This window comes from Enhydra lutris, unplaced genomic scaffold (genome assembly GCF_002288905.1).
Source record: "Enhydra lutris kenyoni isolate GAN:26980312 unplaced genomic scaffold, ASM228890v2 scaffoldscaffold34, whole genome shotgun sequence".
Lineage (NCBI taxonomy): Eukaryota > Metazoa > Chordata > Mammalia > Carnivora > Mustelidae > Enhydra > Enhydra lutris.
The window spans coordinates 3,598,149-3,624,340 of record NW_019154118.1 but is presented as its reverse complement, the minus strand read 5'-3'; positions in this window follow the sequence as shown (position 1 = coordinate 3,624,340).

Here is a 26,192-nt window from a genome sequence, read left to right as displayed (position 1 = left end):
GCAACCAATGCTAATTAGTAGTAGCTCTTTAAGATTTACCAAACACATTTGATCCTTGAAATCACCCTGTGTTGTAGGTGTTACTGTGCGAAAACTGGTTCAAAGTGTTTAATGCAATGCCTAAATTTACAAATTAGTAAAGAACAATAATAAAAACCAAGGCTTTCTCTCCGAAGCACAACGATTTTAGCACAACTATTTTAATAAGGAAGAGGAAATCAAGGCTAGTTTCATCCTATTTACTTTATGTACATGTATAATAATATCATAAAGAAAATTAGTAGGAAAGTATATAAAAATATAAACAATGCCCAACATCAATATGAAGAGAGTACTTTCAGTTATTCTGGTAAAGAGAGAGTTATTATTTTTTATTCAGTGTGATATGATTTTTCTAAAGCCAAGGACAGTATCCTTTTTGCTTGTTTCCTTGTATGTGGGTGTGTTTATACCTCCAATAAGTGTCATTTGCGTGTATGGGTGCATATATATACATAAATATGTACATACAGAAAAGTCTACATGTCATAAGTATACAACTTCATAAATTTTCCAAACTGAGCACATGTATTGTAAATAACATCAAGGTCAAGCAACACAACATTGCAACGCATATGAATCCATCTCTCACTATTTTGCAGTCATTACCCACTCCTTGAAGAGTGACCACTACCTGGTCTTCCAACAGCCTAGATAACTTTTGCAAAGACAACCTGAATTCTATATACATCACTTAATGTGGACTGTGTGCTGTGCTTGATAAATATCTGTTGGATGAGTGAAGGAATGAATGCATCACTGAGTAACCGCATGAGTCAAGTATTAAATGAAGAGAACTTTAGAAGGTGAAAGATTGCCAAATATGGGTTTGGAGCCAAAGATTGAAGTGGAGATCCAAGTTTAATTGGTTGTGTAATTTGAGTCAAGTTGTTTAATCTCATTGAGACTCAGGTTACTCATCTAAAAATAGAAACACTAATGTCTATCTCAGGGGCTGTTTGTCATAAGGCTTAAAGTTAATGTATATAGAACCAGTGCCTGGTACCTAATAGGCTATTTATTACTGGTACCTAATAATTGTCATGGAAGAATAGGGACTCAGCTGTCTGTATTTGGAGCATGACTAATCCCTTTACCTTGATCCTTTTTATTATAAATAACATTCAAATCCTTTTAGGAAAAAAATGACATTTTAATGCAGTGGAATGTGTTTAACCATACTCAGCATCCTAGCAAAAAACAAACAAACAACAACAACAACAATAAATAAATCAACAAACAGAGAATGTCATGGAAAGTAATACAGCTACTTTGTGTCCTCATAAGTGTTCCTGTCGTGGTCTTGAGGTCTGCCCCTCTGCCTACAGGGTCCTCTGATTACAGTAGTTCTCCTGGATTTCTGATCCTCTAGGCCCTGGCTTATTCTGGTGGTGGATCACCAGCCTTGTCTAATGTATGAAGCTGGCATCATTTCAAGCCCAAGTTCTAACTCTACACTTGGTTGGTTGAGTCTCATGATAATCCAGCCTCACTGGATCTCCCAACCACCACTCTAGAGTTCATGTTTTTTATTTCTCTACAGTGTTGTCACCACCTCTGCATAAATTTCCCTTTCTCTGACCACCACCTCGGGCTGTCATTAGCATCTTTGCTGCTTCTTATGACGTCTGAGGCCATAAATGATGCACATAAGACATACATGACAAACGAACATGTCATCTTCACGCTGTTACTTCTGAAATAACATCTGTGGCCCTTACTCTTAAAATTGGTATTGCTTTCATTTTATTTTCAAGTTAAGAAGAGTATGCTAAGGCAGTTGATTTGATATGTAAGAAGAAAGAGTAGGCTATAAAAATGGTTTGTTTTTTGCAGATCTCATCAAATATCTGTTTAGTAGGTACACACTTATAGAAAGAATCATATTTACTTTTGTTAAATTGCTTAATTTCTTTTACTAGCACTCATCTCTACTGTAAAATGGAATAGTCTGGATTGGATTTCCCAGAGCTCAGTTAGATATATGTACATCTGGAAGTTGAGTGGAGAGAGTCCCATTAAAAGGAAGGCCCTGGGACCTCTCAGTGAGAATTGCCAACCTGTGTAGAAGGACTTTTCAGTACTTTCATGTCCCATCTCCATCACAAAAATTGCCAAGCACTGACAGCCACCTATGAATATAGACTGAGAAGTTCATATAGAGCCTGCTGCATTTGTGGGATGGTTTTGATACTAGCAATAATGGTAAGACTTCTACTGTTTTACTGCTGGCACATCTTTAAATAGTATTATTAATGATAATAACTAAGAATGTGATGAATTACATGAAATGAATGGTTAACTCTGTCTTTTTAAGACTCTAACCCCAGAAACTAATATCTGGCACACAGTAGGGACTATTGTGCATTGGTTAATGGCTAAATAAAGGAATGCCAGATGCTGTGTCTAAGACTTTGCTATGTTGTCTCTTCTAACTTGAAGCAACCTAAGAAGTAAGAAGGAGTACCTCCATTTTAAAGATTTAAAAACTGAATAGCAACGACATTAAACAATTTATCAAAACTATAACACCTGTCTTTCCATCCTGGGTCAGTCAGATTTGAGTCTGTATGTCACCTTACGATGTTCTGTTAAGGGTTGGATTTTGCAAGCCCAGGGCGGATACTTCTTTTAGATTAATTTAAATCCCTGTTTTACGTGAACTGTATACATCACATTTCCTGCTTCCACTCTTTTTTTTTTTTTAAAGATTTTATTTATTTATTCGACAGAGAGAGACGCAGTGAGAGAGGGAACACAAGCAGGGGGAGTGGAAGAGGGAGAAGCAGTCTTCCCACTAAGCAGAGAGCCCGATGTGGGGCTGGGATCATGACAAGAGCCAAAGGCAGACACTTAATGACAGAGCCACCCAAGCGCCCCTTCACTCTTTTTTTTTTTTTTTTAAATGACAATTGGTGTTCTGGGAAGAGATCCTGGCAGAAGATTCCTGCAGCAGAGATGCAGTTTTGTGGCCCTTGCATTTGTCTGGGCATCAGAATGTGGGCTGAGGTCAAGGTCTACCTACCAGCTGCTCTATTGGGCTCTCCCTCCCATCGTTTCTGTATCAGAGAGGTAGACAAATGTGAAGGTTCTTGCCATAGAGCAACAAGAATGATTAGAAAGCTGGAGGGATTGACTTGTGAGATAAGATTAAAAGACCTCAATATTTATCATTTGTCTGAGTTGTGACTGTGGGACAGACAGGATAACCACCTACAAATATTTGCAGGATGGAATCTCCTGAGACCACTCAACTCTCCAGGCAAGTGGATGCTGACTGTCAGAAAGGGAAGAAGGCGGTCGTCGGTATCAAATGCATGACGGCATGTGCAGCCTACTGCTGCCTCCCCAGTACCACCGCTAGTGTTCTGGGTCTCTTTTGCAATTCTGGCTTGGGAGGGCCACTCTATATCTGCATTTGCCCTGTAGGTAATCACACTGACATTCAGGTACAAACTGGTCATTAGCAACCAGGTCATTATTTTGTTATGCACTACCTTACAATAAAGGAAGAAGGAAAAGGGATCATCCTTTTAGCTCAGATACTCAAGAGTTACAGAATTCAGGTGATATATTCACAATAGCCATTAGCTATAGAAGTCACCAGATCTTCATGACCTCTGGTATAAATTAATAAACTAGGACACAAGTATTCTGTCTTTATGTCTCATCCATATTTTACTATTTTATTCCTTGGGAGTTATCCTAGGGAAGATAGAATTTCACTCCTCGCTACTTTTTAACCAATCCATGTATGGATTCCACAAGTACTTGAATAAGGAATGGCAAGAGATTGAACACAAAATAGGTACTAGATGACTATTAGCTAAATGAATGAATGAATAAATTCATGCATGAATAATTAAGTAGTATATATTTCATCAAAACTACATCTTCTAGCTCTAGAGTGCATGACATCTAAAACCACAGTTAGCATAGAATTTAGAGAAATCAAGTTCTCTATGACACATGAATACATTCATGTTCTTTGAAAGCCCCTACCTGGATGGCACTACATTAAATAAAAAACTCAGAAAACTAGAGTTGGTAATGCCCTTTAGAGATACAGATTATGGTCCCCCTGCCCTGTAGCAAGTGGTGGATAATTGGGGGTTTGGAGTTAAGGGAACCTGAATTTGCATTTCAGTCCCTTGTCTTACTGAGATGTGCCACCTTGCACAAGCAAAAGAAACAGAAACATTGCACAAGCAACAGAAAGAGCAGTGCTGCCATATTGGACTCTTTAACATTTTTATATTTATCAATTATTATATTTAGTTTGATTTATTAAAATGTAATAACATAGGTGTGTTGATTACTGAATTTCTTCTCACCCCCTTAAATTTTGCTCACTCACCTCACCCTAATCCCACCCTCTCAGCATTACTGTTTTCTTCAGGTGCAGAGTATGATGATAATTTCTTCATCATAGGATCAGTTAGCATTTAATAAGCTAGTGCAGTGTCCAGGTGCTCATAGCGTCTGCTCACTAAGTGGTAGATATTATGGTTATTAGATACTTTGTTAGCATCACTTAAGAAAGGAATAGTGGTGTTTGAGGACTCTCTGTAGATAGACTATTGGTACAAGATTAAGAGCTTAATAAATAACTGGAAGAAATGATATCATGTTACCTCAAGGCTGTCTTTTATCTTCCTTTTTTATGATTATTTTTTTAAAACAAAACACTGCTTTATCAGAATACAGCAAAGACATGTCCATCCAGTAGTGTCTGGAAGAGAATCACGGTTCCTCCAAATGAGAATTACGGTTCCACAAGTGCCGAGGCATGTGATGCTCTTAGGAGTTCGGGTCACATTTAGGACAGTATAGCGCTGGCACACATTAGTTCAGGGCAAACAGCAGACATTTGCGATATTTTTTTCTGTACATGGGGTATGGTCTGAGGTGTGAGAGGGACGGTGATGTGTGTTGTGACACTGCCACAGGTGGGGGACATCATGAGCCAAGGTTATGAGCCAGTACTTACATAAAGAGGTGCTACAATCAATGTTGGGCAAGAAAATATAACCCATACTAATTATTCCACCAGAGATCATGAATATGGGGAATTGGGTAACAAGGTGTGGGAAGATGAACTAGACAGAAGAAAAGACTGAAGCCCTGCCAGGGCTGGCAGAACATGGAGAAGAAGTTAGGATTCCCAGAAACTGCAAGTTTTAGGACCTGTAGGAAAAATTTAAAAAGGCTGGCAGAGCCAGGGCCAGCCTTCCAAGGAGAGGTGCCACCTGGCTGCTTCTGTATCTCAGGAGCTTGTTGGAGGGACCAGGCAGAGCTGGTAGTTATTCTCTGGGAGGGGGCATTGCTACAGCCCATGCCGGTTCCCATGGCAGGGAACATGACCTGGGCTGGGAACTGTGAAAAGAAGCTGGAAACAGAACCAGCTGTTCTTAGAAATAAGTACTTCTTATTCTGGGTGAAGGGCCATTGCTGAAACAGTGCTGACAGGAGGAACAAGCCAACAGGAAGGAGCAAGTCCCCTTCTCCTCTTTTGTCTTCCATCCTTTATTTATGACCCTGCTGAGAAACCTAACAGAAAGCCAACTGGCACAGAAGAAATGTAGTTTGTAGAATCCCAGTCTCTGTATCACAAAGCAGAACATAGATGGTGCATTTGGGTCTGAGAAACACAGGAGCTTATAAGTGATGTGGGGTGACTGGCATCACTGGGTGAGGTAAGAGTCTGGAGCTGGAGTTAGATAGAACCCCAGGAGGAAAGGCTTTTTAATACTTGGCCCTGCTGGAATACATGGCCCATTGTCTGCATTGTGCCTTGTCTTATGGGAAGGATGAGTCCCTGTCTCCCTTCCTCCTAGACAAGGTGGCATTAACAAGGCAGTATAGGAGGAGTTGAATTTATTACACTTACAAATAATTGGAAGTGATTTTTAGCAAGTCATCAAAAATATTTAGCAAATGATTAAATAGATATATCTTTCTTCCTTTTGTTTTCTCTTGGTAAAGCACTTCATTTTTTAATGAATAACTAAGGAAATACTTAACAGGCTCTAACAGTGTAATTCTAATTAAATGCTTTTTACATTAAAAAAGATTCAGAACAATGTGTTTAGTAAGTAATGGTGTTCATGAGTAATCTTTACACCAAGTAAATGACTTAAGACCATTTATTAGAAGACCGTGAGATCCTTTTTTCATTTTCTTTCCTTTGTGGTTTGCAAGGATGAGCAAAAGAATATCAACAAAATAGTAAAAGGAATTTTGTACAGATGAACAACTATCTCTGCTCCACATCTTCATCCACACATCTTTATAGAACATTTACTGTAAAGGTGATACTGTAAGGGAGGACATGACACAGTAAGCTTTAAAAAAAAGACTGGTTCCTGCCCTCAAGGAATTTACAATTGAAAGGAAGAGGTATAGTGGACAAAGCATTTATGTATCCCTATGGCAACATATTTGTTTATCCCAGAATCTGAGAATATGAGCCAAATGGGAATTGTTCAAATGGATACCTTTCCTTTAGATAATGGCCTACTCTGAGAGCTGGTTATTGCTTACTTTTTCATTCTTCTGCTGATGTAGGCAAGAAAGCCTCAAATACTGAGAAGTACTAACATAGTATGATCATGTGTATAAATCAATAATGTATTTTAGAACAATTACTAATGTAAGTCCCAGATGTTTTTCTCATGAATGGATTTTTATATTCATTGGAAAAATAACAATCACTGTAGTATGTACCACTAATTAAAAACTGTTGAATAATTTCCAACAGATATTAAGTAATTATCGGTAATTCCATGTCAGCACCAGTAAATAATTATCTCACCTTGTGTCACATAATTAAAATTACAATGTCCCCCCAACAAATATTAAACAATCATAAATAATTCCAATTGTGCATGATAGCAGCCACACATTCAACTGGGCTGTGTTTATAATTTAAAATGACATTTTTCATTTGACTGCTGATTTGTGAAGTTTTAAAAAATCAATTTGCCTTTCTTAATGGGCTAATGCCCTTTGGGGATACACCAGATGTTCTCCTGCCCAAGGTTGGCAGCTGGGCAGAAAAAAATTAGCCAAGCATATTGATACAAGACCTAAACAAGAAAAGGGTAGTAATAATGTGCAGCAGGGTTAAATAAATTAACTGAAGATTTGCTATAAAATGGTCCTTGTGATCCTCATCTTGATGATTCATGTGGATGTATAGGCTGCAGCCTTCAGATTCTCCTTGCATTCCTCTATCCCACTTCCCAGTTGTTATTGTTATCATTGAGATCTCCGAGGACCTGTACTGCAGTTCAATTCCCTTCCATGTCTCTGCTGGAGAACAGTATCTAAATGCAGGAAGGAGAGGGAGGCTCTTTCAAACACTTCATTGCATTTGTTCTCCTACAGCCTAGCTTCCACCAGAAGAAGGACAAGGTAATAGAACTGGCAAGAATGATGAGTCCAAAGCCTGATTACTTGAGAGCAGATAGGAATCTTTCAAATGATTTGCTTAGCAACTGTTTAATGAGCACTTACTATGTGCTAGGTACTATGGTTGGTGATGATTTTAAGGGTTTCTTTGTTATTTGACCTCACATAATATGAAGCTTATTGATCTATATCCATAAAACAGTTATGTGCTCATTGTCCATTTCTACTACTGTGTGAATATCAGATATGATGTGAATAGATCATCCCTGACTTTATGGATTTTGAGATATTATTATGGGTCATTCAGGGTATCTGCAATCTTCTTCCCTGTAGATGGGAAATGACCATCTGTGCTTGCACCTGCCTTGGGTTATCCAGATGCTTTCAGGAAGCAGATGGTACTACCCAATGAACTTCTAACTACTTGTTCAATGATCTCTCCCCTACTAGACCATTAAGTTCAATGAGAACAGAATTCATGTCTATCTTAATCAACTATAAGTTCACTGAAATTAGCCCCATGCAAATATTTGTTCAATTAATTGTTGACTAAAATTCTAAAACAGTAAAAAGAGCAGAGGGAAAAATTGCCAATACCTCACACCCTTTATAATCTATTAAGAATATTCATCTCAAGACAAATTGGCTACATATACTATACTCCATCTCCAACCCCAATCTGAGCCCAATCATGACTAACATCACATATGACTCTTGATGGAGAGTATCTTCAAACTGCCCCATGCTAATTCACTGAGTTAGACTGTGGCATTGTACTCTAAATAGAGCAGTGGCATGTCTCAGTGACAATGTCAGGAATTGTCTGATCTGGGCTGTGAGCATCGTTGCCCCTTGAATTGAGAAGGGACACTCTAGGTATACAAATCAGATCCCAAAAGCTGTATGCATGTATGTATGTATGTATGTATGTATTCTATATCTTCAGATATATTGGTCATATATAGGATAGGATTCATTAAGAAGGCAAGGTTGGAGAAGAGGAGTGGCAATTATTGGCTACTAAAAACTCACGGAAGCCAGGTCTTCAGGCTTGGAGACTAGCCTGCTACATCCTGGCTCAGCGGAGATTCACTTTCTGTCTGTGTGCCAGAGGTAGAGAGATAGGTTCTGGAGTTTTGAATCTAGTGAGAGCTGATCAAAGCAGTAGTTCCAAGTAGGTTGTCACTTCTTCCCCGAGGTGGGCACAGGAGCCTATCTATGAAGAGAGAGGAGAACAGAAATAGAGAATCAGTACGAGTCTGGCTCAGGTGCTAGATTGGCAAAGTGTATTCTGATATTCTTTATAAAGTATTTGATGCATACCAAAAGTCCCTTCTGAGAGCTTTGTTTGAATAGGTAAATGAGTGAAGGTTCAAGAGGATGGGGAACACCACAGCAAAGTTTCAAACTTATGGTTGGAACAGATTCTATTAAATATCTAGGTTGGGCACACTGATTTGTGCAAACAGTGTTATAGGATTTTAAAAAATGCTTTAAAGTGAAGCATGTGGATAGGACCTGGAAACCTGGAATCTTGAATAGCTCCGCTTTGTGGTACCATAGTGGTTCCATTAAAACCTACTGACATATTCAGGAAGATGATGTTTAATGAATTTATAGGTTTGTTCAATTCCTGAAGGATATGGTACAGAGCATTTTGGAGAGTGGCAGAGGGTACATGGAATCCCTGTGTCACCAGGAGTCCTTTCTCTATTTTCTAATGCTGCTCTAACACAGCACCTTTTTTAGCAGACACCTGCCAATCAATTTATTTTCTTTTTTTTTTAAGATTTTTTTTTTTTATTTGACAGACAGAGATTACAAGTAGGCAGAGAGGCAGGCAGAGGGAGAGAGAGGAGAAAGCAGGCTCCCTGCTGAGCAGAGAGCCCGATGCGGTGCTCGATCCCAGGACTCTGGGATCATGACCTGAGCCGAAGGCAGAGGCTTTAACCCACTGAGCCACCCAGGCGCCCCTCAATTTATTTTCTTTAGTGGAGGCTGATTTGATGATTGCTTTATATAATGCTAAATTCCAGCACTTTAAAACATGTATTGCTTTCTTCCTCTCTTAGTCTTTATACTTACTTTATCTTTCAAGCTCTGAGCCTTCTGTCAAGGATTGGAACCATTCTGGTACTACTGACTTGGTGTGTCCTCTTTCCCCACTAGGGTCCTTCACTCCCTGAGTCAATTATGGCAGCAGTCCTCAATGGTAGATGAATTTGGACCTTGGTTTCAGGTGATTTTAGCTTACAGCCTTGTCTACCTCTCACCACTTATAAAATCTTGAACATAGGGGTGCCTGGGTGGTTCAGTTGGTTAAGTATCTGCCTTCAGCTTAGGTCATGATCCCAGGGTCCTGGGATCTAGCCTCACATTGGGATCCTTGCTCAGCAGAGGGGTCTGCTTCTCCCTCCCCCCATTCCTGCTTGTGCTCTTTTACTATCTCTCTCCCTCTCACAAATAAATAAAAATAAAATCTTTTTAAAAATTGGCAATTTTTTAGACTTTTATGAAACTTATTACCTTTATTTGAGGATGGAGAAACAGTAGTCATCTCCAGGGTTATGCATGGCTTTAATAGGGGTGATATACATAAAGTACCTAGAGTGGATTTTGGCACACTCTAAGTCCATAGTAGAGCTTAATTCCCTTTTCACTTGGCACCAGGCCAGGCAGAACAGGCAACAGCAAAGGAATTCAAGTGCTCCTGTGAGTGCTTACACTGAAGAAGCAAAAAGATTTACCAACAGGAAGGGTTTGTGACTTTTAGACTTTCAGAAAAGTGTTTGTGGAAAGAATTACAATCCCCAAGCCTTGTCTGGTGGAGCTGACCTAAAGAAGTAGTGTTTCTCATTTATTGAAGACAAAGCAAGCAAGCTAGATTGCCATTTAGCCCAGGCTTCTGTGTTTGTGCTGGGAGAATGTGCTATAAACCTATGAGCTTCAACTTGTATCCTTCCCTGGTCTCTAGGTTCTCAGTGGGAATTCTGAAACATGGGCCCATATGTGTCCCCAAAGGAAGCTACATACCATTCCTTCTCCCTGCAAAAGATTCATGTGAGCTAAAGCAATCGGATGGGTACATTTTGCTTTGTTTCAATAACATTTGGTTTTGCTGCTTTTAATCGTAGTTTCCCCTGAGCGTGGCATGCTTTCTGCAGCACACACTGGCTGCATACCTAACAGATATTTTGAATACAACAGCTTGACTCCCCTGCTGCTTGGATGATAGCAATTGGCTAGGTGTTCTATTCTCTTCCTTCTCCCCCCTCTATGGATGCAAGGAGATTTCAAGCGCAATTTGGCCTTGCACATCAAACAGCAATTTTCGTGCAGAAACCGCAACCTCCAAAAACTCTACCCTAATCAAATCTATCAAGCCCAATTTAGGGGCGAGCTTGTGTCTGTTTATCAAGGAAATGGAGTTGAAATTGCCCCCTTTAATGGAATCACAGCTGCCCACCATAATCTTTCACATGGATGTTTGAATTAATGGCAGGATGTGGCCCATGCTCTCCAACCTTGGAATTTGACTCCAGTTATAGGAAATTGCTATAATTTCTGTTCTGGGATTCTCTGGGATGTTGGAGCATTCTATGCTGGGGTTAGAATTAATGTGTCAGAGGAATTAAAGAATTCAGAAGTGGTTGGGGGAAGATTAGCACTTTTACACAACAACCGGTGAATCACCGTTGCATCAAATCAAATCCATGGTGATCCATTTGAATTACTCTTACAAAATCAAGGAGAAAAAAGAGAGAGAGAGAGAGAGAAATGACTTTTTCTTAAGTTGAGATTTTAAGTTCGGACATAGCAGATACAGGTAGAGTGTATTTGTCCTTCTGAATATAGGGCAGCTCACTTGGTTCAAGTGCATATTAAGAGTTGCCACAGCAGGTGGGCAAAGTACCTAGCTAAGAGGTCTAGGTCTTCTCTGAGCCAGGGAACAGGCCAGCAGCTGAATGTAGTGCACCCCCTCCTTCTTCTTGTTCACTCCTGCCAGAACCTCAGAACACTGCATGTCCCCCCACTAAAGCCTCAGAGTCCCCTTAGAGATTGTGTTCTGGCAGTTTTGTGCTAGGATGGAGTCATTTCACTTTTTTTTTTTTTTTTAATATCCTTACCAACAGACATTCTTTTCTTCTTTCAAGCATATTATCATCTTGTATTTATATAGAGCTATTCTCACCATGTTTTTCGTGCACGTTTTTGTGTTTTTATCCCATTTTATTTTCATGGTACAGAAGGGAGGTGGGCTATTTATAATGCAATATCATAAATGGGGAAACCAGGGTTAGATGACATAGCCAATGAATGGTGGCACTAGAATAAGACTTCCTTCCTACAGACCCAGTGTTCTTTCCATGATACTCTCTGACATCTTTAGACTTTCTTCCCCTCCCTTGGCGTGAGTTTGAGCAGGGCACATCCTCCCAGATCCAAGTCAACATATCCTGTCCTGCACGGCCCACACAGACTTCCTGCTTTACCTCGTGTTTCTCCCTCAAGGAAGGCTCTCCTCATCTCCCCCTTCTCTCAAGGAATCATTGTGAGCATTATGACAAATAGGTAACAGAGAGCCTCTCATTTGTAATACACCAGAGTCTCAGTCTTTCCACTGAAAATAAAGGGCTCCGAAATTAGAGAATCATAGAAATTTAATAAATGTGGGGAGAAAGCCTATTCATTTTCTTCAATAGTAGCTAATGCTGCAGGAAAAAATCTTCCATTTAGAATTAATTCAGCTTTTCCTTGTTTCTTTCCCTCTTTACCAGCCCTGCCTCTTTTCATTTATGGTCATTTGCATGAAACAGAATTTCAGCTACTTGGAGTTTTATCTGTTGCTGTTTATCCTCCCTCAGAATTCATCAGCCCCTATATAGCCTTCATCCCTACACCCATCAGCTATGGGGTGCCTTCAGGTAGGAGGATACAAATGAGTACGCTGGAGGCCTCCATGTCACAGCGTTGTTCTGTGACACTGATGGTCAAGTGCAAGGCGGGGGCCTCGGCCCTGAGAAGGCATTGCTAAACAGCTCCCCCTTGCATCCTGTGGGGCTCAGCTCTTGATCTCCTGATGAACTGTCAATTGTCTCTCTGTGTCTGGAGTACAGGAAGCAGTGGTTGGTTTCCTGTGCAGTGTGATTTCCCTGTTTCCTTCCTCCTTGCATTTCATGGCTAACTAGTAGCCCAAGGAGGGGAGAGAAGGCAGGAGGAAACAAAAACACAACGTTATTTCCCCCACTTTATAAATTGCTCATCAGGTTATTGGCTGAGGTTTAGCATTCTGTTGTGCAATATCGTTTGCTGTTTTTTTGAGTCTGATGTGCTGCCCACCAGGGTGAGGGCATTGGGGCAGACGGAGACTCAGCTCTGGCCTGGCTAGGAATGGCACCCATCACTGACAAATGCCAGTCATTCTAACACTTGATTTACCTGGTATCCTGCGTTTCCAAACATCATAAGTTTGCAAAGCAGCTAATAAGAAAATTTTAAATAACTTTCCCTGCTCTGGCTGGCAGGGGTTGCAGTGGGCTTCATTTGGTGGGATGTTTTCCTCCCTTTCACTGACAACCTTTGCAAGGGTACATGGTACTTGCAAGGGTACATGGTACATGCAAGGGTACATGGTGGTTACTTTTGTTCCCAGGCTACTTCTTACTTTACCACCTGTTTTCTCCTCATTATGCTCCTTTCCAACTATTCTCTTCAAGTTTATCACCGACTGACTAATCATCAAATAAATTGGCTGAATCTCAATTTAACCTACTCACTTCTGCAACATTTCACTCAGGCCATCTACTGCTTCTCTCTGTGAAGCTGGCCTTCCTGGCCTTCCCCTGTTTCTGGGGCTACTTGTTCCCTGCCCCCTGCTTGGTCCCTCTTGCCTTTCTTTAGCTCCCAAGCAAAGTTTTCTCCATGGTTTGATCCTTGGCTCTTTTCTTCTCTTTTCTTTTCTTTCCTTCCCTATACTCTCTTCCTTGGTGTTCTTATCACCTCCCACTGTCCAATTATCACCTCTGTGGGAATGAAGCCTAAATCTGTCTCTAGCCTTGACTCCTATCTTGAAATCCAATTCCACATTTATAATTGCTTAAGGAGTATCACCAGTTCTCTCTCCCTGGCCCCTATGTAAAATTTGTCTCCCAGGTTTATTGATCTGTTGATTCTAACTTTATAACTTCACACCTCTCCTTTCCAACTCCACCACCTCCACTCAAGTTTATTATGTCATCACTTCTCACTTGAACTATCAGAACAACCAACTAATTAATCTCTGTCCCTTCTGTCTCTACCCTTCATATCTCTGCTACGTTAATCTTCCCAAAACACAGCTCTGACTTTGAAACACTCCCTATCCAGAAATCATTAATGATAACTTTATGCCAGAAAAGTTAAGTCTAAATTCTTTTTTCTGGCATGAGTGAATGTCATTAGGCCAAACTCATGAGCTGAACACTCAGTATTTTTTGTGTGCATGATCTGTCCACCTTGAGCCCTTGCCTTCTTTCTCTGCATGCACCAGGCAGTTAGTCATTTCCTGAACATGTGGTGCTGGGTGATGTCTCTGAATTTGATTATGTTGTTTCCTCTGCCCAGATTATCACCCTGGCCCCTCCATCCACACAACCTCACTCCATCTTCTCTACCTTGATAAATGCTTTATCATCTTCCAAAACTCACTGTGATTATGTTCTCTGCAAAGTCTTCCTTCACCCAACTTGGCAGTGTTTGCCATTCCCTTCTCTGTACTCTTACAGCATCGTGTATATCTCTGTATTACAATACCTGCTTCTATAAGGCTAAGGACACCTTGACCATCTTATTTGTCTTTATATCCCCAGCACACAACATAGGATAAACATGGGTTCAAGACAGTCTTCCTTCTCTGTCTGTATGTTTGTTATCACATAAGTGTAACTGTGATTTCCTCTCTTTGCTTTTCCTCTGGCCCTTTCTTCCATCTGGTGTCTCTCTCCTCCCTTATTCACTTACCAAAAATTCTGCCCAACCTTAACAAAGCTCAGTGTAAATACCTTTTCCCACAAGAAGCCTTATTTGTTCTCTTTTTATTGAATATACAAATGTTGGTGTGTGTATGTGTGTGTGTGAACTCCAAAACATGGAAATAACATGGATTGTAATGATCAGAACTGGATTTGGATTTGGATTCAGACAAATAGATCTTTATTCCTTAACACTTTAAAAGTTTACTCTACACTACTATCGCACTTCCAATCGCCTCTCAAATATCCCAATGTCTATGATTGTACCTGGAACACAGCAAATGATTAAAATAAGTGTTAATACATGTCCTTTTTTCCCTAAGGCACTTCTCATTTTATGACTCTTAGCACAGACACTCATGCCATTTTCTTATTGTCAATAATAGAACAAAACTCCCAGTGGAAGAACAGCATCTTATTCACATTTCTTTCTCAGTAGTGACTCTTGGAACCTGTTATATAGTTTAGTTGGTTAGACTCTTTGTTGAATTTAATGGAGTAGACTGACTTAGAAAGCTTGATGCTTCAAAACAAAATAGTTTTTTTTTTCTATTTGCACAAAATTTTATATGGTCTTTATGGTCATACCTATAAATGCCAGACATCACACTTTTGGTGAAGAATGTAACCTACATACTTCTGTGGGAAAATCTGATTAGACATCCAGCATTTCAATTTAGTGTCTTTAACAAAAATATTGTGAGGACTACCTCCTATATATCTTTATAAGCATTAAAAAAAAAAAAGAAAGAAACAACACTGGCTTCATAACATTCTTTTCAAAAAGTGGTCAATGAGGAAAATTAGATTACCTGGTAAATCCATGTAGAAATTGAGCTTTCAGTAAATCTAAATGAAAAATCTTTAAAGAACTTTGTTCTCAACTATGGGGAAAATTATAAAGAGTTATTTATATGCCTTCAACTACTATGCCTCAGGATCTTAAGAATGTCTGATAATTAAATACAAGGTCTCTGAACTTTGTATTCAGAGCAAGGTCATTAATAATCACCTTGCCTGGGTTGCAAAGTTGATATGAGAACCACATATGAAGTTCTTGATTTCAGAGTTTGTCTTTTTTCCACATCCCTGGAGCCTAATTTAGAGTGTCTGGGATATAAAAAGTGCTCAATACATGTTTATTGAACATGTGAAGAATACGAGAATTTTATATTGTAACATAGTTGAATTCATATTACCTAGTGTTTCCCTATTATTTTAGATGAGGTAATGAGACAGAGAGGACAAGGAATTTGCCTAATGTCACAGAGTGAGCTACTGGCAGAGCAAAGAGTAGATTTCAGAGTCTGTGTTCTCTGGTCTAGAGCTTTTCACACACATCAAACCACATTAACCATTTCCCAGATATGATAAACTCTTTGAGAACAGAAAAACAAAGCAAAACAATTCAACTAATATTTATTAAGCTCTTATTATGTACCAGGCATGGTGCACTGCTGGGATTATAAAATGAATTACACAGTCTCTGCTTTTAAGTTCACAAACTTTGATGGAGGAGAAAAACACACAAACCACTGCTAAATACTTGTTAGGAAATAAAAATACTGTAATGGAGATGTAGGAAAGTGCTGTGAGCCCACAGCGAAAGCAGTTAATAAATCCAATTCTAGGACGGGCAACATTGAAGGCTGTAAAATGGTACTTACAGGAAAAGTGATGTTTAGGCTAATCTTTGAAAGAAACAAGGTAACCATAAGCTAAGAATAGAAGGCACCAGTCTGGGCAAAGTTGAAGTCCAGGAGCAGGAAGGAGGAAGAGGGCACTGCTGCCCCCAAGCCTGTGACTTAAAGGAGCTACAGAAGGAATGTGGGATGAAGCATGGAAATTTCAGTTTGGCCCGCTCCTCGAGGGCCATGAATGCCATGCATGGGAACTGGGACTTGACTTGATATATGATGGGGGCCACTGAAGGCGGTTGAAGGTGGGTGCTGCCTTTTCTGGAAAGCCATCCTGGCTGCAGAGTGATTACAGTGGCAATGCTGGCATCAGGCAGAGGGGTTACAAGTTTACCTCAAGATCCAGGGAAAGTTCTCTACAAACAGGCAAACAGAGTTCAAAATAGAAAGAAAATAAACAGGAGAGATGTGATGGGGAAGGCTTAGCAGGCTAGGGTCTGGATTCAGTCTGGCTGTCCTCTTTGCGTCCTTACACGAGAGCCTGAAATTCTCTATGTTGCACAATGCTGAAAGGGTGCCTGGCTCCCAGAAAGTGTGCAATAAATATTAGTGGCTGTTGTTCATAAAAGATGTGGAACATAGGTGTCTCGAGAATGAGCATTTTGTCTCACTCAGCACTGTATTTCCAGTACCTAAAAGAGTGTCTGGAACATATGAGACATTATCTAACAAATATTTGTTATTGCTTTTGTTATTATTACCAACGTTTTCTGCTTTGTATTTTCTCCTTTCATACCCTTCTGAAATAATTATATATGAAGCTATTTACATAAGGAATATCTTTAGATATCATTATTATTAGATATTATCTTCACATAGTATATATTGATATGTGGAAGGTTATTAATAATGTCTATCTTTCTGGAGCACCTGGGTGGCCCAGGTGGTTAAGTGTACAACTCTGAATTTCAGCTCTGGCCATGATCTCAGGGTTATGAGATTGAGCCCCACATCAGGCTCTGCTCTAAGTGTGGGGTCTGGGATTCTCCCTTTTCCCCCTGCTCATGCTCTCTCTCTCTCTCTCAAAGTAATAATAATAATCAATCTTTCTTAAACTATCACTTTCAATGTGTTCAGCATAGTAGATGAATACTTTGCAGACATCATTCCTTGAATTTTATTTAGATCAGTAAACTAAGGTTAGGTTAGAATGATTCAACAGCTTAGGGTTCTGTTTGGATGCTCAGTTGACTGGATCATGAGAGCCCAGCCATGCTCTCTCTATGATTCACTTTACTTATCTTTGGAATGGGATTTATTAGCTGACCTCATGGAAACATCTTTATTTCTAAGTAGATATGTGTTGTGGCTTAGAGAGGATGAAGGCAGTAGTTCAAGAGGGTTCACAGTCTGTGCACAGGTTCCTAATGATAATCAGAGATGGGTGGTCCAGTTATAAGTTTTCAGGGATGGAGTTCTCTTTTTCTTCTGTTGTTAGGTATATCCATTTGCTTGATCAGAACTCAAACCTCATTAGTGAAATATATTCTTCTAGCCACTTTCAGCAAACATTTATAAGTCACCAACTATGGGCCACCCATTAAGGGCTACTAAGCTTGATGTAAATAAGTGTAAAGAAGACATTGTCCCTGTGAACTGTGAAAGCAAAGAAATCATACCTATGAAAACAGGTTAGATAAAGGGAAAAAGTGCTCTGGTAGAGAGATATGTACAAGGTAGGAAACAGAGAAGAATGAGCTGTGTTGAGTGGAGTTGGTATGGATCAGGGAAAGTGCCAGAGTCATGAGCTGGGTGTTCTGGTATGAGTTGGAGCAACAAGAAGGTATTGCTGGCTGCAGTAACAAAACTCGCAAAGCTTTTGTACATGGAAAGCCTGTATTGAGTCATCACTGGGAAGCAGCACACATAAGAGGCAGCACATTAAGAACTAGATTAGAAAGCGAGGAATGAGTCAGTTCTATAGAAGTGTGCATATGTACACACACACAAACAGACAGACACACACGCACCATACACAGCAAGAGGCTGGTGGGACAGAAGAAAAGAAATAGCCAGTGAGAGCTAACAGATATGGACTGGAATCCTCGCTTCTTAATCCTTCTGGGTCTCAATTTTCTCATCCAGAATATAAGATTAATTACATCTACCTAGTGGTGTTAATATGAGTAGGGATGTCTAACACACTTAAGTTCTAGAAAATAAAGGAATTAGTGCATACATGTATAAGTGGATGTATTTACTTTATTGTATACACATACACAGCTGTACACCTATAACATATTTGCAGAGAGATATTAATTGATTTATTGATGGGCAGTCAATGCTTAACTTCTTTAGTTCTTTTCCAAATTTCTATAGAAGTCTGAAAGAATAGCACAGTCACTTAGACCAATGGGCAGCAAGACACCAGTTATAAGTTAGCAAATAAATGGCTCTCCTCCTTAAACTGCTAGCATTCTTGGGACATAGTGGTAGCTGATTAATATAGTCCATGTCTGATTTGTTTCTTCAAGTTGCAGTGCTGCTGCTGGCTGTTCATACTCACCTGTCCCAGGGGATTCGCTGCCAGTAGTTCGTGACCACGCCTTCTGAAGCAGCCAGTCACCACAATGGCCTTGTGTGGGACCTTACTGAAAGACTGGGGGGCTGTGCAGGGTGGAGAATCTATAAATGGTGGGCAACAGTAGGGTGGCTTTCTAAGTTACACCCCACACTTGAAATTGTGTTTGAACACAGATTTCAGAATTTCCTGATTATGCCTTCACTCCCTTTCTCATCAGCTGCTATCTCTGTTTTGTTGCTGTGAAATCTTTCTCCTTTATGGAGAACTCTCCCTGATTTTGATCTGAGGCAGCTGTAGTCTGGTGACAACCCACAATTCCCACAGTCATTTCTCTGATTGTGTCCCAAGGTAGGTGAGCTCTGGGCCTCCGGTGGCTGTCCTTCCAAATCACCTCTCAGCTTTGTTTCCAAACTCCTGCCTTGACGCAGGTGTATGTTTTGATAGAAGGTTAATGCATACGTGAATACACAACTTTTGATTTATCGTCCTTGTGAGCTCATCACTCTTTCCTTTAAATTAAAACTCCCTCCAGATGGGGATCTGTGACACAGATTTATTGATCTGCAATAAAACCTCACTCATAATCTCTACAACTGCCCATTCATCTTCCCTGGAAAGAGGGTTCATTACTCTGGATGTCCCAAGAATGAAAGCAAGAAGCTAACTTTCTGCTTTTGTTCCTTTTCTCCCCCTCCTACGCTTTCTGCTTCTCCTCCTTCCCTTTCTCTGACCACCCCCTCCCTTTACTTCATGAGATCAGCAGAATCCCCAAACAGAATTACTCCCTTTTCCCAGAATTACCCTTCAAACTTCTGCCACCCAACCCAAAGATGTCCAAATGTTTTTGTGGGCATCTTGTTAGTGTTTGACATCAAATCAAGTTTGTGGCTGTCCTCAATAGCCCAACCCTCTACTCTGGTCCTTCCAGATCCGTTAGTACTCCGTGGTTTGGACAAGCCACTTTGGACTCAGGAGATGAATGGGATCATAAGAAAAAAGGGAACCTAAGCAGTCAGACTGATAGAAATCGGACCAAGTGGCAGGTGGGAAGTCCTAGGTCTGTGGCTGAAATGGGGCAATTGTGGATAAAAAATGCTTACTACTGTGTGTTTTGTTGGGTCCAAAAAGCCTCTGATTTATTGCCTAGGAGATATTCTGGAGTGCACACATGATTGAGGCTGCTTCCACTGGTCAGCAGATGGCTTGGTCCGTGTGCCAAGAGGTAGGAGAGGTAGCTGTTATCTCAGGCTCAACAGAAGGAGGGCAAAAGGACTTTCAGAGTGATCAGATGGATTGCCCAGTCAGTTCAGTGGAGTATCTCTTCATATTGCTAAAACTGTCTTGGATTTCCCTGCTTGGGACAAAAAAAAAAAAAAAAAAAAGAAGAAAACAAGAAAAAAACAAACAAACCCATGGCTATCATCTAGTCTAGTGGATTTCAGCTAGAGTGTCATGATACCCTGGTATGTTGCAATCAGCTGTATGGTATAATGCAATATCCCAGCATGTCACAAGTAATTTGTTATTTCCAATAATAAAGTACTGAAGTTTGCAAATGAACTACTTAAAACAATCAATTAGAACAGATTCAAGGTTATACTTACAATAATGTCATTTTCACTCACATGAATTCCGCTATGACTTCTTAAATAGGAATGGGATGTACTTAGAGGTAACCTGGCAGGTATTACACATTGTATATAGGGGTTGGATGGGCATGTGGTGAGCATCCATCACTGGGAATTGAGAATTACTGTCCTGGTCTGTCTCTCTCTTCTAGGCAGGAGGGATGTCCTTAGAAGAACTCTAAGTACTCATCTCTTGTGTCCTTACAGAATGACAAAGGATATAGCTTCTCATCCTCATTTTAAAATGGCAAAGCCACAACCCAGAGCCAAGCGATGATTGCCAAAGTCAGGATTCTAACCCAAATGTACAAATGTGCATTCCACTGCACACTTTCCACTGACCACTACCTCCTCCAACAGGCAGGCAATCAGAAGCTTGGGGCAGAGGCAAGAAACAGGTGGAGGAAGAGTGAGTGGGAAATGAATCACTATTTATCACTGTAATCAGGAAGCTACCTCAAGCAGGTTTAATCACCCCGTGCAGAGAGGGATGCAGAGCAAGTTTATGGTTTACAGTGAGCAGGCTGACACAGCTGATTGATGTCAAATATGTCATGATGTATATTGTAAAGCAGGGAGATTTAATGGTGTAACTCTATGGCAGGCTTAGAAGTGAGTTGCTGCAAAGTAAGGAGTGATGGATGGGCTCATTTACATGTAAAATTGCCAATGGCATTGACAGCACTGGTATGTGAGGGGAAGATAAGAGGCAGTAGCAAGCTCACTCTTGTCCTAGTATTGGAATATTAAAATACAGCTGTGGCACATCTGGAGTTTGCAATGGACTTCAGAGGTATAATTATTTCTCACCTTTTAGCCCTGAGATAATCTACATCTTTTATAAGGTTTTCTAAAAAGTCATCATACCGTCCCCAGATCAAGTGTTTACAGTAGATGGTGATGCTGGTATGAAATTCAGCTGTATGGAGATGGTTAGCAAACTGAACACTCCATGGCATTTATGTATCCCTAACAACCTCAAACTGCTTGCAGAGTAACAATGTGAAAGACTGAAACACTGACTTTAAAACTCCATTTGCCTCTCCAAATTCTTGTTTTCTCCTGGTTCTCTCTGCCCTATTCCAGGAAGAGAATTCATCTCTCTCTCTCTCTGCCTGTGTGTGTGTGTTTCTTTTTTTGTCGATCTCTTTCTTTCTCCTCTAATAAGGCTGCCATTATCACGTGAGGGCTAATGTCTATTATATATGAGACTGGGGGATTGATTTATCCTTGGTACAAACAATGATGTTTGGATCAACTCCATCTAAACATTCAACTATGAGGATAGACTCCCAGGCCAAGGCTTGTTGGTTGAAGAGCTCTTCACATGTGTCCACGACATGAGAAAAACAACAGTAGAGCATTAGAGTCTGCCTATCTGCCCTTCCTTCCCCCTTCCCTTCCCCCACACCGCTTTCCAGTTTTCTCCTCCATGAAACACACCCTGGGCATCATGCCAGGGACTGGAGACATAGAAGCAAACAGTCACTAGGTTAGAGTGTGGGATAGAGAAGGGGAAAAAAACTGAACTTGTGATAATGCATCACCATGGCTATGTGTCCCACCCCTACAGGAATATCTCCAGGGGGCAAAGGGCTATCAGATAAATAAGCAGGACCCCTTGGAGGCATTAGCATCTGAATCAAGACTCAAGGTAGCAAAGTGGAAAAGGAAGATTTTGCCAAGGGAAAAATGGTGTACATGTGTCCAGAGTGAGAAAGTGGAAAATTCAAGGGTATGCAAGTAGTATGATGCAAGAACACAGGAACACTTGAAAAGGGACTTGAAAAGAGAAGTTTAAAGAAACAATCAGTATCCTGAAAAGCCTGCCTACATGCCTGTTTAAGTGGTGTGGATCATGACCCCCAAAGGTTCCTTTCGTACATGTGATGATGTTTTAGATTTGCCCTATGTATTTGCTTTTAATAAGCTGGGACTTATTTCCAGCTATGATTGTCAACGTATGGTTAAGAAGACAGTAATAATATCATCAAAGTTATGCTTTTCATGATGCTCACTTCTTATAATTAAGCACATAATATTTAGAACTAAGAGTTTACCAATCATATTTGTCAATTCAGTTTAATGTTTTCATGTACTTCTCCAATACCATATGATTGTTATCATGACAGCAAATTAATTTTATATGTTAGTTAATAGCATCCATACTTTATCATTCAATCATTCTTTCATACCTTCAAAACATATTTATTGAGAACCTCTTAAGTTTGAGGTACTTTGCTAGGTGATAGGAACACAAAGATGAATAATACAAACATCTTCATAAACTAATGAGGAAGCCATACATATATGTGTGTAAACATGTGTATATATATTATTTATATATAAATTTATAGAGTTATGTATGTATGTGTGTGTGTATGTGTGTGCATCTATATAACAATGGCCAATACATCATAAACTGAATTTTTATAAAGAATGGACTGGGGTTCAGAGTGGAGGAATTTATGGCCTTTGCCACAGTCTGGGATACTCTGCAGAAGAGGTACTTGACCTGTACCGGAAAGAATATTGTGGGAGTTTTTGATGGGCAAATTTTGCAGATGGGAAACTAGGGAGTTTGGTTACCAATAGCTCACCTATACAGAGTTTCCTGGATTTTCACCAATAAAATCAACACACTGTTATGATTATTTGTTTCATTCAGTTCTACACAATAATCCTTTATTCTTCTAAGGACTTGGTCACAGTATTACTTTGATGTTGCTGTTAGCAGTGTAAGCTGGTGGTTAGGACCAAAACCTCTGGGATCACAGAGACCTGGGCTCTGACTTCATCTTTGACACTGAATAGTCGTAAGATCTTGGATGAGTCACTCACTCCCTATCTTTCATTCCCCTCATGTGTCACACTGCTTCTTTCATAGAGTTCGTTGAAAATTAAAAGAGGTAATGTGCTTAGCTTGGTGTCAAGCACACAATAGGAGTTAAATAAATGTTAGCCATGTATGATTAATATTATTATTATTATCTGTCATTTAACACCTAATGAAACAATGAATGAACCACAACATGGTACCTTTATGGAGCTAATGTACCTCCTATAAAGCCTAATAGAGCACTCTTCTCCTCTCTCTTCAGAAAGGATGTGGTCCCACTGCAATAAATCACCAACACAAAAGTGGGTACACATCATCCCTATTCTCTGCTTGCCACTTGGGTTTTACTCCAATTATTTTGCTATTTTCCTTGGTGTTTCCTTTTTTGCTTCTCAGCTGAAAACTTCATGAATGTGCAGTTTACTTCCTCTTCCAGATCATTAGCAAAGCAGCGATGAACGCTTACACCTGGCTCTCTTCCTTTAGACTCCCTCCCTCTAGGTGCCTCCCCCACCTGGTTCTCTGCTAGACCAGATTGTGAGTCCACGAAAATATGTTCTTATCACATGTTTGCATTGCATGTGAAAACAAAGGTTCCAGAACCCTTTAGTGCAATTTCAGATGGTAGTATATTTTCATCCCTCCCCACTCCTTGTTGAAAAAAAGCCAAAAATTATCAATGGCTTGGATCCTAAGAGGCACTCCTAAACTTGGTCCTGCTCTCAATCCCATGAAAGAAAATGTGAGAAATATAAAATAAAACTCCAAAATAAAATGGGGAAGAGAGACGTACCCCCATTTAAAACCACTCAGGGTTTTTTCCTCTTACTCCACTCTGAACCTCCATGCCTGGTGTACTGCTCATAAGGTCTATATCACTCCCTCAGCTGTCCCTTATTCTGCAGTGCTGCAACCACCATGGTTTCCAGTTGAGAAACCTGGACTCTCCTCTTGATTCCTTTCTCTTCCATCACATACAGACAATTTGGCAAGGAAGCCGTGATAATTCCACCTCCCAGATGTCTCTCAAAACCAACCACCTCTCTGTAGCAATGCTGCCACCTTCCACACCCACACACTATGGGCAATGACTCCTGATGGTCCTTCTTCATTTCTGCTCTTCCCCAGTGTGTTCTCTACTCAGCAATCAGAGATCTGTTAAAATGGAAATGTGATTTTGCTGCTCTTCTTACATCCATGGCTTTCTATTGCCCTCATGATAGGATCAAGCTTGAACTCTAATTGGCTGAGAAGGAACTTCTTAACCTCCATGACCCTTCATCCCCATTGCCTTCTTTGTTACCTATTGCTACTCTCCTGTCCCCTTAACACCCACCTTTGTGCTGATACTGGCTATCTACAATTTACCCATTGGTTTAGAGCTTAAATTTGACTTCTTTCTGAGAAGCTTTCCAACCCAACTACACTCTGCCCTATGACCCACTTACCTGCTCCCATAGCTTTTCAAACCCCTTGATCGCAGCACTTACCATATTACATTCTATTGTAGGTGCTTATCACGCTGGCCGTGTCCCTTATTGGGTTGTGCTCCACGAGAGCAGGCATTATCTCTCTTGCTCACAGCTATCTCCTAGTACAGTATCTGGAACACAGTAGGTGCTCAATATATATTGGTAGAATTCTTTAAAAAATTTCTTTGAATACTTTTGAAGAATCCCTTAGAGATCGGGAAACAAAGCCAAGACAAAGGATAAAATCAAAATTCTCCTGGGAGTGGAAGTGAGAACCTATCTTCAAAGAAAAGGGAATGGCTTGATTTTCCTCCCCACCCTATGATTTCCTGCCACCTGTCTCCCCAGCCCATCTCATGGTCAGGATACAGGCTCTCATTTCACTCAACTTGACAGTCAGCAGAAGGGCCTAAATTGGGATATTTTCCAGAGGCAGGTTGAGTAAGCACCAACTGAACTGACCCTGATAGAAACGCTTAAGAAGCTTTGCAGGAGGATTAAGGCTTTAATCTTGCTTCCTTTAGGGTGGTGGGAGCAGATTCCAGCACGTGGGCAGGGCCAGACTTCAGTGTCTCTGAGCCTTGGGGATGCAGGCTGTGGGGGGCTGTGCACTGGGGAAGCCAGTAGTTAGGAATGGGGAGAGAGATCTGGCAAAGAGGCAATTGCTTCCGTTTCAACATTTTAAGAACTCAACTGAATTATCTTCTCTTTTCTCCGCCTTTATTTACAATTCAGAAAGCTTTCCTATTTCTAAATGTGAAGTGCTCTCATTAGTGGCTGGAAAATTCTGCATTTGTGGATTATGTAACAACTAAGGCTAAAGCCAGAGACACAGAAGCAGAAGAGGATTTATTCTGGATCACGCCAAGTGAATCCACTAAGGGAAACATCTGAGGCTTAGTCACTCATCATGAATGCATCTCAGATGCCCTGATCCAAAATCATCTGATATTTTCAGTGTCATTGGTGGACAGTGTCTGTCCCTCAGGTCCAGTATTCCTCAAACAGCAGACAGTTGTCCCCAAGATTACCTAGGGGTTTTTATTTTTTTTTTAAGTTCTGAAGAGAAAAAGTTGATATTTTTATAAAGTCTGGGGTTAATCCCATATTTTCTTGGATACCCCACATTTTCCAATATTATTTATTTATTTGAGAGAGAGAAAGCAGAACAAGCAGGAAAGAACACAAGTTGAGGGGTGGGTCAGAATGAGAGGGAGAAGCAGGCTTCCCACTGAGCAGGGAGCCCTATGCTGGCCTCAGTCCCAGGACCCTGGGATCATGACCTGAGCTGAAGGCCAACACTTAACAAACTGAGCCACCCAGGTGCCCCTTGGATACCTCATATTTTAGAGATTTCCTTAATATGAAGACAAAAATGGTTGCCTTCTGGGTGGGGAAATAATTTTACTGGATGTGAAACTAGAAAAGGGGTTTAAAGATTATTTAGTCCAATTCTTCAATGACAAGTGAAGAACCTGATTCATTGAGGTTTACCCCCAAATCATGCAACCCTATATTGACTTGAGCTGGCATTTTGCCATATCACATTAGATGGTCTAGAGGTTAAGGA